Source organism: Hevea brasiliensis, chromosome 8 (assembly GCF_030052815.1).
Source record: "Hevea brasiliensis isolate MT/VB/25A 57/8 chromosome 8, ASM3005281v1, whole genome shotgun sequence".
NCBI lineage: Eukaryota > Viridiplantae > Streptophyta > Magnoliopsida > Malpighiales > Euphorbiaceae > Hevea > Hevea brasiliensis.
Window position 1 is genome coordinate 8717609 of NC_079500.1, and position 17249 is coordinate 8734857.

General features: G+C 33.7%; 2 long non-coding RNA genes across 2 annotated transcripts; both read left to right on the top strand.

Annotated features, from left to right (window-relative positions):
- Positions 1–1980: 1980 nt before the first annotated feature.
- Positions 1981–17249, top strand: LOC131182269 (uncharacterized). The gene is made up of 3 exons (XR_009150548.1): positions 1981–2058; positions 16423–16479; positions 17052–17249. It is a non-coding gene; the product is annotated as an uncharacterized LOC131182269 (long non-coding RNA).
- Positions 2411–3624, top strand: LOC131182270 (uncharacterized). The gene is made up of 2 exons (XR_009150549.1): positions 2411–2846; positions 3423–3624. It is a non-coding gene; the product is annotated as an uncharacterized LOC131182270 (long non-coding RNA).

The following is a 17249-nucleotide window of genomic DNA, read 5'->3' on the forward strand; positions in this document are numbered from 1 at the left end:
AATAAAAAACCATATTCATTAGTTTCAAATGTGCCATGTACGTTGATGCCAAGAATATTATTTAATAAATAAGAAATAGATAGACCGTGCCAATAATCTATTTCTTATTTATTAAATAAAATTCATTAGTTTCAAATGTGGTCCTCTTCTACGCTGTGGTTTGAATCGACGATGGAATAAGTAGAAGAAATTGGTTAAAGTTATGCGGTTAAATATAAGATATTTAATTATAAAATTATTTTAAACTAAAATAATTAATAATTATTAAAATAAAATCTTTTTTTTTAAATAAAATTTGACAATTCATTAATCAAAATAATAAAATGAGCACAATATAATATTTTTACAAGAGAAAAAAAATACAAACATAAATAATTAAAATATTATATTTAGATAAAATATAATACTTCTGAATAGGAAATATCTTTTTTGATTTTGGATCATCAGAAAAATTTTCTATATTGCCACTTTTGGGAACTTATTACCTCTGTGACCCTACAGAAGATATTAAATAATAAACGGAGTAATATGCTTCATTGTGAATAGAGATGGCAACAGATAGGGTATCCACGAAAATCACCCTACCCGAATCCGAGCTCGATTAATATTCTCAAAATTCAAACCTGTCTCAAACTCGATTGTTATTATTCGAAAAATACCTGAATCCGTTTAATTTTATATATTTAAGTAATAATCTTTATAAAATATTATTTGTATTAATAATTTATATTTTAAAATTTTAATAATTTCATAAAATTTTCAAATTTATTTTATATAAAATAAAATATATTTAAAAATTTAAAAATATTACTAAAAAAATATATATTTTACATTTAATTAAATATTTATATAAACGGATTCGGATAACGGATACCCAACATATAAAACCCGAACCCGTCACGGGTATTAAATTTCAAATCCGAACCCGTCCCAAACCCGATTATATACTATCCAAACCTGTTCTATTAGGGTTCGGTTGGATCGAGTACCCACAAAAACTCGATCTGTTGCCATCCCTAACTATCAAGTTCCATTGATAAAAGATTATTATCCATACTTGAGTCTCTAACAAAAAAATAAAAAAATCAATGATTCACGTTGTATTTCAAATTGCCAAATAAAAAAAATCCTGCTAAGGAAGGAAAACAAAACTCTAATAATAAGAAGAAAATAAAATCTTAATAATAAGGAGAAATACCAACTTAATATTAGAAAGAGAATATCAGATCTATTATTAAAGGATACAAATTTGAAAAGAGAAAATTAAATCTATTCAGAATGGATACAGATCTAAGAGTTTATTAAGAAAAAATAAAATGAAAGAAAAATCTGTAACAACTCTGAAAAAAAAAAAAAAAAAAAGGATGCTGATGGGATTTTTGGCGTGTGGCAGTGGGTTTCCCCACTGTCACAGCCAGCTTTTCTTTTAAAAAAAAAATAAATAAATAAATCAAAATCAAAAACGGGAGGAGGAAGCCCCCCCCCCCCATTTTCTCTTCTCTCCCTTTCCCTCCCTCTCTTCTTCTTCTTCCTTTCTCCGGTGACCAGCCGGCGACGTCCCAAGCAGCTCCCCACCGGCCGGCGACCCTCCGGCGACGTCTAGGACCACCAGAAACGGCGGCAAGAGAGGAAGAGGAGAGAGAAAACGCACGCACAGTGGGCAGCGGCTTTCCGGCGCGATTCCGGCTTCGTCCGACGTCCGATCGAGGCGATTCCGGTGGCGTTGGAAAGCTTGTTCCGAGAGCTTTCTTTTGATACCAATTTTGAAGCAAATGGAGGTCGGATGAGTGAGATATGGAGGAGAGAAGTTTCGGGTTTTTCAAGCTTTTTCGTCAGATCTACGACGATCCGACGGTTGGATCGACGATCCGAGACCACATATGGACTGAGGAAGAGGAGAGGAACATGGTGATATGATCAGATTCGGCAAATGTCGCCGGCGATCGGCCACCACCGTCTTGGCGGTGGTGCGTGATGGCAGTGAGCTATGGAGATGGTTCAACTTCCAAAGGCTTCCTCATAAATTTTTGGAATTTTTGAGACACAGATAAACTTCGGGTAAGACAATTTTTATTATTTCTCTGTCTGTGGAGCATAAATACAGTGTTTCTTAAACAGGAAAAATTGGAGAAAAATTCTAAGAAAAATATATGATGAAAGTAAAATTATTTGGAGATATTCTATGGTGTTAGTTGAATTTTTGGGTGATCGTAGAATATTTTTGAGAAATATGGATGGATTTTAGTTATATTTTTAGCATGTGGGCATATAAGATTAATTGAAATTAAGATAATTAAATTTTATATAATTGGTTGAAGCTTGAGGATGGAGGTTTAAATATGTGAATATTTAATTGGGTTGAATTAGGAATATGTTAGCTGTTGGAAACTTATGGAATCGAGTAAAATATTCATGGGTGATTAGAAAATTACAATTCATTTTTGCAATAGCCTTATAATATTATGAAGGACCGCGGGGCAAAATTTTAGAATTTTTAGAGCTTGTTTGAGTGGATTTTTGAAAAATGTCAATTATAGGGACTAAAACGTAATTTTTAAGATTTTGAGTATTGTCTGATTTGGAGGGCCCAGGAGGGGCCATGTGATATTGATGAGATGTGATTGTGGAAATTGAGAATTTAGAAGTGTTATTTGAGCCTTTTTGCAGGTTGGGTAGGTCCCAGGTATAGGGGAAACTCTGCCGGATTTCCGGCATGAATTAGGCTGTCTATTGCCTCTTTAGAGTTTTATTCTAACTTAGTACTAATAAATTTATAATTTAATTATTAGGTGATCGAGATCAGCTATTTTTCTGCGTCCAGCAGCCACAATAGTCATCGGTGTACTGTGAGTAAAATGTTAATTTTAATTGTAATTTCGATATTATTATATGTTCAGCATGCCCATGCATCACCTATATGCATATATTTATGTAGTTAAACTCTAGGCACGAATTATGATGCATTGATAACTGTTAAAGTGCCATGATGTTGTTGTGGTAATTTGGAGCAGTGTGCGTGCGTTGGCGTGCGTGTGATGTGGTGTGGACTATGGATAGGACGGGTAGTCACGGCTTGAGTTCTTCACGGAACCCGATCCTTGAGAGGGTAGTCACGGCTTGAGTTCTTCACTGGGACCCTCGATTTGGTTTATTAAGCGAAAGTCCGGCTTGAGTTCTTCACTGCACCAAAGTTGGATTTAAGAGAGTCAGATAGGGATCAGCTCCCAATATGTTATGATTGATGCTACAGGGTGCGTGAGTGCTCCAAATTACCTTTTTGATGTTATGATGTGAAAATGTTGTTTATGTTGCATTTCACTCTACAGGGTGCATTAGTTTTAGATAGTTATAGAGATTATGGTTAAAATTGATATTTTACTCTCTGAGTCGAACGCTCACTCCTGTTCACCATATTTTTCCAGGCTACAGGAGGAGACATTTTTCAGAATAACCTGTCCCTTTCCTCTCAGGTTATGAAAAGATTACTTAATTGTATTATTATTCTCTAAATTTGTAAATTTAGGACTCCGCATGTGTTAGTAGTAGCATTAAGCCTGTCAGGGACTGTATGAATTCAGGTTTTCATATTAATAAATGAAAAGAAAAAAATTTATGAGATTTAAACAGATTGTAAATGAGGTAACAGGGTTGAGCGAGGCTCCCCTTATTTCAGTTTTCGATGGCTATCGGATTGGGTTGACCCGAATAAAAATATTTTATTTAATTGTATTTACATGTTGGACCTAAGTTTTTGGGCCTTGGTTATGGATTTGAGAATAGTAACGCTTACTACGGGCCTCGGGGGCTTTATGCCGGCCCAGGTCCTAATGCCGGTCTGGCCCATAGGTTGGGTCGTGACAAAATCAATCTAAAATAGCTACAAAAAAAAAAATGCCGATAATCCTAAAAAAATCTAAAAGAGAAAATAAAAATAGAGAGAAGAGTAGGTACAACCATTGTATTAAAGTCAAATCCCTTTTATATAATGATATTATAAATGAGTCAAATCTTAGCTACCTCTTAATAGGTTTGAAAATTGACTATAGTTTCTACTGTCATCAGTGTTAATAAAATAAATCATGTTCTGAAAATTTAATAATATTCAATAAAATGAATACTTAATACTAATTATACTTCTAGTGTTAAAATATAATGCAAGTTTTTATTCCCTTTCTAATTTTAGGATGAAAACTTAATACTAATTAAAATTAATAATAATTACAAACTAGTATAAGATAAAAAAAAATCTTCAAATTTATTACATTTTCTTATATACTTCGATCATTTCTTTTTAGTGATACTAAAATATATACAAATTTAGTTTTAACTTTGATTTTTCAATTCAATTTAAATTTTGATAAGAAATTAAAATTAAATTAAAATTTTATTTATTTCTTTAAAATTTTTTTATATTTTTTTAATATTTTAAAAAATAAATTAACAAAAAATAATTCACAAGGGTTTTCAAGAGGTTGAAATTGTCAATATCTAAGCTATTCCGATGAGTATGACAAATTGAAAGTAGGGATGAGCATTCGATTCAAATTGAATCGAACTGAATTAAATCACTTTATTTCAGTTCAATTCAGTTTAAATTGATCGGTTTCGAGTTTTATATATTTTTTAATTTAAATTTAATTTCTAAGTTATTTAGTCTGATTTTGACAATAATTTGAACTTAATAGCAGTTAATCAATGAAATTAAACAATTTATATATAAAAAATTACATATAAGTCATAAATTTTTCATAAAAATAAATCAATTCAAAAATTAATAAAATTATTTAATTCGGTTTGATTCAATCATTTTTTCTCTTCAAAACCGAACCTAACTTAAATAAATAAAATTTTTAAAATATAAAATCAAACCGAACTGAACTGAATTATCTTAAAAATCGAATTGAATTACTAAATTAAAATGATTCAATTCGATTTATTCAATTTAAACTGAATAATGCTGACCTCTCCTCGAGAGGAGAAGAGGACTATCTGGCATTTCACCCAGAATGGGTTGTACTCAGTCAACTCTGAATATATTTCCCTTTGACTCGGTCATATTCAAACGGAAAAAAGAAACCGTCGTGGTTTTCCAAGAGCATGTTCAAACGGAAAAATTTATTTGCCAAAAAAAAAAGGAAAAAATTTCTTTTCTAATCATCTATTTAGACGGCATATTGGAAACTGATGAACATGATTTTATATATCTAAGTTAATAGTGACTCATATACATGTGTTTTATTTTTAAAGAAAAAAAATATTTATTCATCCAAATAAAACTTTCCAAAGAAAAATTTAAATAAAGTATGTTTGAGTTTGGACCTTAACTTATAAAATTAGCTATAATTAAAATTTATAAATATTTAAAATTTTAAACAATTATATATACGTATTCAGTTCACACACAAATATATATATATATATATATATATATATATATATTAAATGAAGTTCATTAGTCTTATTAATATCACAAATTAATGTATGACTTTTTAGTTTTAATGCTTACTATAAAAATTAAATAAAATTAATATATATGAATCATAATTGCAAAAAATTGAATTATGATATAAAATAAGGTCACTGAATTATGATATAAAGATAAATAGGATAATAACAAGTAAAATAAAAAATAATTAAAATAGCTATAAAAAAAATATAATTCTATTAATTTTAATAGCCAAAAAAATTCCATAAAAATATAAAATCACTATAAACCTCTATCATTATATCTAAGTTAAAAAAAAAAAAAAAAAGCACCTGGAGATGGTCAATAAGAGTTTCATAAATATTTGCAAGGTGAGATTTTTTTTTTTCATATTTTTAATATTTTTTGAATTTAAATATTACATTTTTATTATTTATTCCATTAATAATTTTTAAAAAAATAAAAAATATCTACATCAACGCATGGGTAAGTGTTTAGTTTAAAAAATTCCCACAATTTTTTAAAAAAAAAAAAAAAGGAAAAAGTAAATGTAAACAAAATTAGTCAAGGACTGCTTTAAAACTTTCTATCAAATTGCAACTTTACAACGTACCTACTCCCATAACATGATCTCCTTCCACTGGCATTCTTTGGTAACAAGTAAAGCATCCCCTTCTGCGCATTTTTTAATTTATTAGTTATCTTTATTAAGAATCATTTCTCATTCTAGAAGAGATAGTGGAGTATTTTACACTGGGTTACCCTTTACCATCTATATATATATATATATATATGGCATATTTGAAACTAAAGAATATGGTTTTATATTTGTGTTTTAAGTAAAAGTTTATATTTTTTAATGTAATATAAATTTACACGTACATAAACAGAGCAGATACATAAATGGGAGAGAAAACTCAAATGTGTCATTATTTTTCATGTAATTTGCCTGATATCAATCACATAAAACACCTACCAGCAGCAATATGGACAGTAATAAATTGAGTGAATGGGGAAATCTGTTAGCTGGGTCTTAATTTGTGTTGCATGCCAAGTTTCTCCTGATTTCTCATTTTAATTTAATAAGGTTGCCTAGCTTATGAAAATTAAAAATAAAAAAAGGCTTTATGATTTTCTCCTTTTTCTTTTTCATGGAAAACTCATATTCTCTTAAGAATTCTTCGCTTTAGTAGTTTTGGGAAATAGGTAAAGCTAAGTAGTATTGAGTTGTCTTATAAAATCAAATTGCTTGCAAGTTCCAGATTTTATTTTTGAATCATAATCCAAATTTATATACAAAGCATTACGACAGATTAGCAAATTGATTTTGTCAAGATTAAGAAGAAAGAAATAAACAGTAACAAAAAAATGTCAGTTAAGCAATCAAAAGCAGTGCAAGCGTACCATGATTAGGATAAAACCTATTAGGATCATTTGGGCACGCTAGGAAAAGGGGGTTTTGTGTATTGAATATAGCTCCACATAACTTGCATAACCAATGCTGCAGTACTCCAGGATCTGTAACTTGCTGATTTTTGAATCGCATACACAGATTCTTGTTCAGATATTTAGACCAATCAATGAGCATCTCATACAATTTTGCATCATGCACTTTAGAAAATTTCCATTCCTGCATTTAATTAGGAAAGTGAATTAGTAATCATGCTTTAAAACCGATGAGCTCTGATTCAGTGCTATTAAATCATCTTTACGACTATAAAGTTTTAAGCTCAAGCTCCAATCCAAGTCAAATTAAAAATCATGATTAAAAAATTATACACTTCATATTCCAAGTACCTTTGGGAACCGAGACATCAGAGGATTACTTTTATTGTCGAGCTGTAAAGTTGTAGTAATTACATATCTGCACAACGACTCATTAAGGTCTTCAAGCTCCAGTCCTTTAACAGACAACAACTCGCCGATTGATGTACCAAAAACACTATCAAATCCTCGTTTGAAAAATGATACTTGCTTAGAGATAGATTCGACAAAACGTTGTTCAATTAGACGATCAACATAAGCCTCCCTGCTACTTTTGCTATTCACATAGCTCAGTTCTGTGCTCCATTGGCACCCCAACAAAGCTTCAGGGAATTCTAGAACTTCAGAGTCAATGAACTCACCATCTATGATCTCCTTGCACCAACTATGTAAGGAAGGATCCACATCCTTTACATCTTCTAGTGAAATTTTCCTTCCCGCCAGTCGCATAAGAAACACATGGGCAAAGGCAACACCAATTTGTACTTCAGACATTAAAGCTAAAGCAACCAACTTCCCAAGGAATTTAAAGCACTCGAGTTCTAAGGGTTTGGGCTCAGTTGCTGCATATGTTAATAACCTGAAAACTTAAAATATGGATTTTGTATTTTTTTTATAGCATTTAAATATTATTTTAATACTATTATGTGATTTTAATATATTTTAAGATTATTATAAAGTTTTAAATTTAATCTTTTGGATTATTGAATTTAGATTATAGTTTTACGTTTTAACATTTTTAAAATTTAGTATAATTACTAATATTATGATCAATAATATTATTATATTTAATTAATTTATTAAGTAAGAGTTTATTTTAAATACTAACAATAATTAAATATTATTTTAAATGGAGATTTAATAAAGTTATTTTAATAAAATATTATATATTTTAAAAATTAAAAATATTATATATATATATATATATATGAAAGAAATGAAAAGTTGATGGAATTGACGTTGGCTTCGGCAGTGTGAAAAAAAAAAAATGAAATTGGAATTTTGAAACAGACCCATGCAACCCCCCCCCCCCCCCTCACCCCCACGCACTCTTTCTCTCCCTTTCACCCTCTCTTTCTCTTCCTTTCTTCATTTTTCCGGCCGGCAAAGGACATCACTGCTGGCGATGAAGACCGGTGAGTCTCCAGCATGCTCCGGCGAGCCTCTACGGCAGCAAGCAAGGCGGCAAAGGGCGGCAATGGAGGCTAGTTTCAATGAGAGAGGGAGGTGGATGCATGTGCGAGGTTGCCACTTTCAAGCTTCGTTCCGACGTCATCTGGTGGTTGTTTCCGACGAGGCTGGGCTCGTTCAACTCCTGGCACAGCAAGCTTCAAGAACCAACAAGCCTCTCCTCCAACGGTGGCCGGAGGGAGAAGATCCGATGAGAGAAAGTTGGAAGAAAAACATATGGGTTTCGAGCTTTCCGGCCACTTTTCCGGCGATCCGACCGTCAGATCGAAAATCCGAGGCCACCGATGGACTTAAGAAGACGAGATCTTCGAGATAGGACTGGTCCCGCTCCGATCAGACACCGTTTGAAAAAGGCAATAATCGGACGGTCCAGATCGCTTGGTAAGATTTTTGAACTTTTTCGATTTCAAAAATTTAAAAATAATTTTATAATAATTATTAATAAAATTTGGACTTAATTTAGGTGCGATTGGATCGAGGATGGCTCACTGGCGCCGGGACCGCATTTTCAGCCAGATCCGGCTGCCTGGCAGCCCGTCTCAGAACGTGGTCAATATTACAGTCAATCCTAGCATTTTTAGACGTTCTGGACGCGTTCCAGGTGTCAGAATTGGCATAGGTAAACCCGAACTCCAAATTTCTCATTTTCGACTAATATCGATTTAGAATAAAATTCATAAAATATTCGTGGATGATCGAAAAATTATAATTCCTTTTGCAATAGTCTTATAATATTATTAAGGACCGCGGGCCGAAATTTTAGAATTTTTAGAACTTGTTTGAGTGGATTTTGGCAAAATATCAATTATAGGGACTAAAACGTAATTTTTAAGATTTTGAGTATTAACCGATTTGGAGGGCCCAGGAGGGGCCATGTGATGTTGATGAGATGTGATTGTGAAAATTGAGAATTTAGAAGTGTTATTTGAATCTTTTACAGGTTTGGTAGGTCCCAGGTATAGGGGAAACTCTGCCGGATTTCCGGCATAAATTAGGCTGTCTATTGCCTCTTTAGAGTTTTATTCTAACTTAGTAATAATAATTTATAATTTAATTATTAGGTGATCGAGGTCAGCTATTTTTCTGTATCCAGCAGCCACAATAGTCATCGGTGTACTGTGAGTAAAATATTAATTTTAATTGTAATTTCACTATTATTATATGTTCAAGCATGCCCATGCATCACTTATATGTATGTATTTATATAGTTAAACTCTAGGCACGTTTTATGTTGCATTCATAACTGTTAAAGTGCCTTGGATGTTGTTGTGGTAATTTGAAGCAGTATGCGTGCGTTGGCGTGCGTGTGATGTGGTGTGGACTATGGATAGGACGGGTAGACACGGCTTGAGATCTTCGCTGGGACTCGGTCCTTCGGGGTAGACACGGCTTGAGTTCTTCGCTGGGACCCCGATTTGGTTATTAAGTGGAAGTCCGAAAGTGAGTTCTTCATTGCACAGTTGGATTTAAGAGAGTCAGATAGGGATCAGCTCCCATATATTATGATTGCTATTATTGGGTGTGTGAGTGCTCCAAATTACCTTTTTGATGTTATGATGTGAAATTATTGCTGGTGTTGCATTTCACTCTACAGGGTGCATTAGTTTTAGATAGTTATAGAGATTATGGTTAAAATTGATATTTTACTCTCTGAGTCGAACGCTCACTCCTGTTCAATATTTTTTCCAGGCCACAGGAGGAGTTATTTTACAGAGCAACCTATTTTCTTCCTCGCAGGTTTAACGTCGATTATTTAATTGTTTTACTATCTTTTCTAAATTTAAAATCTAGAACTCCGCATGTGTTAGTAATAGTGTGGGCCTTGTTAGAAATTGTGTTAATTTAAATTTTTGAGATTAATAAATGAAGATTTGTATGGTATTTAAACAGTTTGTAAATGAGGTAGCAGGGTTGAGTTGGGCTCCCCTAATTTTAGTTTTCTAAAAATTTCTGGGCTAAGTCGGCCTGAAATGAAATTATAACAGTTTGATTTAGATTATTTTATATGCATATTGGGCCTAAATTATGGGCCTGGTTATGGATTTGAGGAATAGTTAGGCTTACTACGGGCCTCGGGGGCTTTAGGCTGGCCCAGGTCCTAGTGCCGGTCCGGCCCATAGGTTGGGTCATGACAAAGTTGGTATCAGAGCTTAGGCTCTAGATTCATGGGAAAGAATATACTTGGGAGTGTAAAAAGGAGTCTTGTTAGGATGTTACATGCGGAGTATAGGATTCTGTTTTGTCTTTTTTCTGTAATTCTTTGTTTCTAGATTCTGCGTTATACCTCGGGAAATATAAGAGTACCTCAGTTATTGTCTTGGTTTTCGTGGAGTACATAGACATGTGAAATAGAGTTAGCAGACATGTTGAGGTTTGTCATGAGGACACGTACTCCAATAAATACTATATTTTTGTGAGTATGGGTTTTAATGGTGTGCCCATTTCGTGCAAGGCACGAGTACATAAAGGTGAGTCTTGAAAGTACAGTTGCCCTAGATAAGGATGAGGATACCATTGCTGGCAGTCGTCAGTGGATGACCCAGTCACAGTAAGCTTATGATAATAGTAGATTCTAGATAGATAAGAGATTAGGAGACCTAGTCTGTCAGAACGTATCGTAGTAACTATACAATGTTCTCGATGTCTGCTCTGTAAGCTGCAGATTACAGTACCGACATGAGATTATTGTGTAGAGCTACGTACTTCCCTATAGTGCTTATGATGAGGATGTTTGCAGGCAGTCTCTGTTTTGGTACAGTTATGCCAGAACAGAGTTCTATGTTTGCAGAGGAGTTGAGAACTCTTGGTTAAGAGTCTAGAGTTGGAATATTGAAAGGTCACAGTTGGCTGATAACTAGAGTCAGTGACTCAGTTACCCTAGCATGAGCTAGAGTTACAATAAGAGTTGCCATCAAATAAGAGGTTTTGGACTAGTTGCAAAGTAAAGGTGACACCTATAGAGTGGGACCATCTAGGCTTCAGAATGGAATTTTGGATGGTTTTGCAGTATGACAAACATTTTGCTCAGAGCTCAGTGAGAATAGTATACCTTGTGTGTATCAGTATGGAATAAAGTACAACCCTACTACCTAGAGAAGGTCGAAACTATGAATTGATGATTTACAGAGCTATGATGTGATAAGAGAGACATTAATTTGACATGGTTTTGGGCAAGGTGGTAAATGTAGTACCTTTGTTGCAGCAAGTTAGGGTATAGTCCTATCTTTTCAGAAGGGATCGAAGGTTATTATTGATAATGATGACTTATGGAATAGTGTCCTAGATGGGACTGTAGAGTGTGGTAGAGAGTAGTTGGCTCGGGTATCCTAGAGAGGATACAAGTTTCATTATAGGAATCATATATAATCAGATCATGATGGATGTAAATCCTTTGAATTGGATGACAGGTTTGGGTGCCTGGAATCTTAAGTTTTGGCGAATTGAGTAAACATAGAAAAAAAAAAAAATAATAATAAAATAAATAAATAATAATAATGATAATAATAATAACAAATAAATAAAATTGCTGCAGAATCAGTTCTCGAGGTAGTAAGGGTATTATGTAAGCTAAAGGATAAGAATAGAAATCATACGATAAAAGTATGACTGCAATTTCCTGAGTTCTTTTCTAACTTCATATTGTTCAAAACAATAGTATAATCTAATTATAACAGTAGTAAGAGTAATAAATTAGCGAAGATAAATCATAGAAGGCCAATGGATACAGAAAGTGCAGAATGAAGGTTTGGACAATTGATTACAGATGCAATATAATCTAAATGCCAGTGGAAGTACTAGCTAGAGTGGTTAAAAGACCAAATCTGAGTAGCACAGATAAGTGATAACGCGGTAGAGACTCTGAAAGATATAGTCAGCAAGTACAGCTGTCATGTTAGGAAGCAGAATGGAACCAGGGATAGAATAGTCAAGTTCTATTTTGGGTAAGACAAAAGAAATAAATGAAAGGACAACCTGAAGGGCGCGTAATAAAAGGAACAAAGTTAAGATATAGGGTAGGCTAAGTGTTATTATTGGCAAGGTGAATGACAAGGATGGAGAACCCGAAATGGGACCATATTAGTGAGAATAGTGATGGAGGTATAGAATCTAGTAATGTGATACTCATAGCATGATGTAGTTGAGATTGTGACAAGGGCTAAAATATAGAGCTTAGAGTTATATAATTGGATCATACTTTATCTATTCCCTATTCCTAAAGTGAAGTGAATAGCAATGGGACAAGATTCTTTTAACTTGTTAACAGTATCAAGAAGATTAGGTGAGGAATACAATAATAATGAGCAAAAGCTAGAAGGTGTGCGATGGTATTGCGGACTATTTAATTAGGCAGAGAAAAAGAAGTTAGTAAGTAGTAAGTTGAATAAAAGTCAATCTAAGGGATCAAATAGGTATGATGAGAGGAAAAGAATGATAGATAATGACACAGAGGTTTTAGGTTAGACTTTTGAGATAGTGAGAAGGTAGTTAGAGGTTCATTATGAATGTCAGGCAAACATTTTTAGTGTGATCAACATAATCACTTTGCAGTAAAGCAATAACGACAGAACAACAGTAGAGGTAGAACGAGAAGTGACAAGTATGGGTGGTTATAAATCACTAGAAAGTTCAAGGATCAAATTAATGATCATAGATAAGGGTGGAATTAGTGTTGGAAGAATTTATTAGTGAGAGAAATCTTTCAGGAATCAACAAAAGTTAAGGGTACAATATAAATGATGATAGATATGAAACAAAGGTCGAGTATAAGTAAAGTTAATAAATTATAAAATATTATGTCAGGAAGGACAATGGTATGGTAAAGGGTACATGCAGATGATACCTTACAGGTAGAGCACAATTGTGCTAGGAGATGATGAAATTTGGAGAGAAAGACCAAGAAACATAGGTGAAACGTTATAATATGACGATCGGGTGTAGTTGAATATAAGAGGATATTTTTCTTTCTTTTCAAGTTTAGCTCGTGCTATTGGTTCTAGAGGGTTATATAAGGAACAGAGACTAAGTCAAGGAGACCTAGTTATTTGAGAGTTTGGTAGGCACCAATTCATACATAATTTCCTGATATGAGAATGGCAATAAGTGCATACCTAGTGTTAAGCATGAAAGGACGATCAGAGTAATGACAGGAGTTAAATTGAGTTAGCTATTAAGGCTTGCAACTGTTTTAAACTATGAGCTGAAGGAAATACTAATTGTGGATGAGTTTCAATAGATGAAATTGTTGCTGATGGGTAATTTGAGGCTAAAGTTTGGAAAGTTGTGGGCAGTATATGTGATTATATTAAGGAGAATAAACACGAGAAGTATTTTTTTTAGAATTAAGGCATGGCACACATTTCCCATAGCCGTGTTAGTTCAGATGGAACTTATAGTTTCTAGGGCTCCTATCCATCCAGGATGAGCAATTTCCTACTAAGGCCGGTAGGGAATGATAATGTTCTGATAGTTAAGTTGGAAAAAGGGGATACAAAAAGAATTTTCTATGATTAATTATAAGTGTTACGTAATGTGAAGAATGTGCTGCTAGGAGTCAATCGTAAAGTTAGAATTCTCGAAGTAATGGAACTAGTAATCAAGATAAGACTAAAAAAGAAAAGAAAGTTAACGATGATAATGGGATGGACATCCTTGAAGGAAAAGGTGTAAGGGTGAGACAGGACTAAGATTAAGGAATAGGTACAGCAGGTTAAAAAGATATCAATAATAGCAAAAATAGGAAAAGGAAGTGGATAAGATCTAAAGGACAGGAAGAAAGCTCGGTAGAGCTAGTTATAATGATGAGGATAAGAAGGAATAGGTATGCTAAAAACACACTAAGAGGTGTTTAAAATAAGTTATTATGAGATGATAGACTAAAGGAGTATTGGAGCCTCGGTCTAAGTACCTTAGTAATGACACAAAAGAGATTAAAAATTTGAAGTATCATGAAAGTGAGAAGATGCACATGTGCTAACCGTTGAGGTCAAAGGACAAGTAAAGATTCTGAATGGGATGCTGATGATAGGTGCTACAGGAAAACATCTCATAGGATACTATCAGGTAAAGGAACATAAGTCATGTCCTTGGAAAGCAGAAATTATTGAAATAGAGGAATGAGGATTGACATCACTAAAAGACAGTTATGACACTATAGTAAAATCAGAGAGCAGAGGAATGCGATCTATAGTACTCAAAGAGTTTGGAGAATGAAGTGTTTTAATCATTTTTGCTTAGTTGGAGGAGTAAATACTCGCACCTATCCCAATAGCGCTCTTTCTTTATTCCTTATTTATTCGAAAATTCGAGGACGAATTTTTCTTCTAGGGGGGAAGATTGTAATAACCTGAAAACTTAAAATATGGGTTTTGTATTTTTTTTATAGCATTTAAATATTATTTTAATACTATTATGTGATTTTAATATATTTTAAGATTATTATAAAGTTTTAGATTTAATCTTTTGGATTATTGAATTTAGATTATAGTTTTATGTTTTAACATTTTTAAAATTTAGTATAATTACTAATATTATGATCAATAATATTATTATATTTAATTAATTTATTAAGTAAGAGTTTATTTTAAATACTAATAATAATTAAATATTATTTTAAATGGAGATTTAATAAAGTTATTTTAATAAAATATTATATATTTTAAAAGTTAAAAATATTATATATATATATATATATATATATATATATATATATATATATATATATATATATATGATATGAAAGAAATGAAAAGTTGATGGAATTGACGTTGGCTTGGGCAGTGTGAAAAAAAAAAAATGAAATTGGAATTTTGAAACAGACCCATGCAACCCCCCCTCACCCCCACGTACTCTTTCTCTCCCTTTCACCCTCTCTTTCTCTTCCTTTCTTCATTTTTCCGGCCGGCAAAGGACATCACTGCTGGCGATGAAGACCGGTGAGTCTCCAGCATGCTCCGGCAAGCCTCTACGGCAGCAAGCAAGGCGGCAAAGGGCGGCAATGGAGGCTAGTTTCAATGAGAGAGGGAGGTGGACGCATGTGCGAGGCTGCCACTTTCAAGCTTCGTTCCGACGTCATCTGGTGGTTGTTTCCGACGAGGCTGGGCTCGTTCAACTCCTGGCACAGCAAGCTTCAAGAACCAACCAGCCTCGCCTCCAACGGTGGCCGGAGGGAGAAGATTCGGTGAGAGAAAATTGAAAGAAAAACATATGGGTTTCGAGCTTTCCGGCCACTTTTCCGGTGATCCGACCGTCGGATCGAAAATCCGAGGCCACCAATGGACTTAAGACAATGAGATCTTCGAGATAGGACTGGTCTCGCTTCGATCAGACACCGTTTGAAAAAGGCAATAATCGGACGGTCCAGATCGCTTGGTGAGATTTTTGAACTTTTTCGATTTCAAAAATTTAAAAATAATTTTATAATAATTATTAACAAAATTTGGACTTAATTTAGGTGCGATCGGATCGAGGATGGCTCACCGGCGTCGGGACTGCATTTTCAGCCAGATCCACGCCGTGGCCGCCTCGTAACGTGGTCAATATTACGATCAATCCTAGCATTTTCGGGCGTTACGGGCCTGCCGTTCAGTGTCGATTGGCATAGGTAAACCTGAACTCCAAATTTCTCATTTTCGACTAATATCGATTTAGAATAAAATTCATAAAATATTCGTGGATGATCGAAAAATTATAATTCCTTTTGCAATAGTCTTATAATATTATTAAGGACCGCGGGGCGAAATTTTAGAATTTTTAGAACTTGTTTGAGTGGATTTTGGCAAAATGTCAATTATAGGGACTAAAACGTAATTTTTAAGATTTTCAGTATTATCCGATTTGGAGGGCCCAGGAGGGGCCATGTGATGTTGATGAGATGTGATTATGGAAATTGAGAATTTAGAAGTGTTATTTGAATCTTTTGCAGGTTGGATAGGTCCCAGGTATAAGGGAAACTCTGCCGGATTTCCGGCATAAATTAAGCTGTCTATTGCCTCTTTAGAATTTTATTCTAACTTAGTACTAATAATTTATAATTTAATTATTAGGTGATCGAGGTCAGCTATTTTTCTGCATCCAGCAGCCACAATAGTCATCGGTGTACTGTGAGTAAAATATTAATTTTAATTGTAATTTCACTATTATTATATGTTCAAGCATGCCCATGCATCACTTATATGTATGTATTTATGTAGTTAAACTCTAGGCACGTTTTATGTTGCATTCATAACTGTTAAAGTGCCTTGGATGTTGTTGTGGTAATTTGAAGCAGTGTGCGTGCGTTGGTGTGCGTGTGATGTGGTGTGGACTATGGATAGGACGGGTAGACACGGCTTGAGATCTTCGCTGGGACCCGGTCCTTCGGGGTAGACACAGCTTGAGTTCTTCGCTGGGACCCCGATTTGGTTATTAAGTGGAAGTCCGAGCTGAGTTCTTCGCTGGCACAGGTTGGATTTAAGAGAGCTGTATAGGGGATCAGCTCTCATATATTATGATTGCTATTATTGGGTGTGTGAGTACTCCAAATTACCTTTTTGATGTTATGATGTGAAATTATTGCTGGTATTGCATTTCACTCTACAGGGTGCATTAGTTTTAGATAGTTATAGAGATTATGGTTAAAATTGATATTTTACTCTCTGAGTCGAACGCTCACTCCTGTTCAATATTTTTTCAGGCCACAGGAGGAGTTATTTTACAGAGCAACCTGTTTTCTTCCTCGCAGGTTTAACGTCGATTATTTAATTGTTTTACTATCTTTTCTAAATTTAAAATCTAGAACTCCGCATGTGTTAGTAATAGTGTGGGCCTTGTTAGAAATTGTGTTAATTTAAATTTTTGAAATTAATAAATGAAGATTTGTATGGTATTTAAA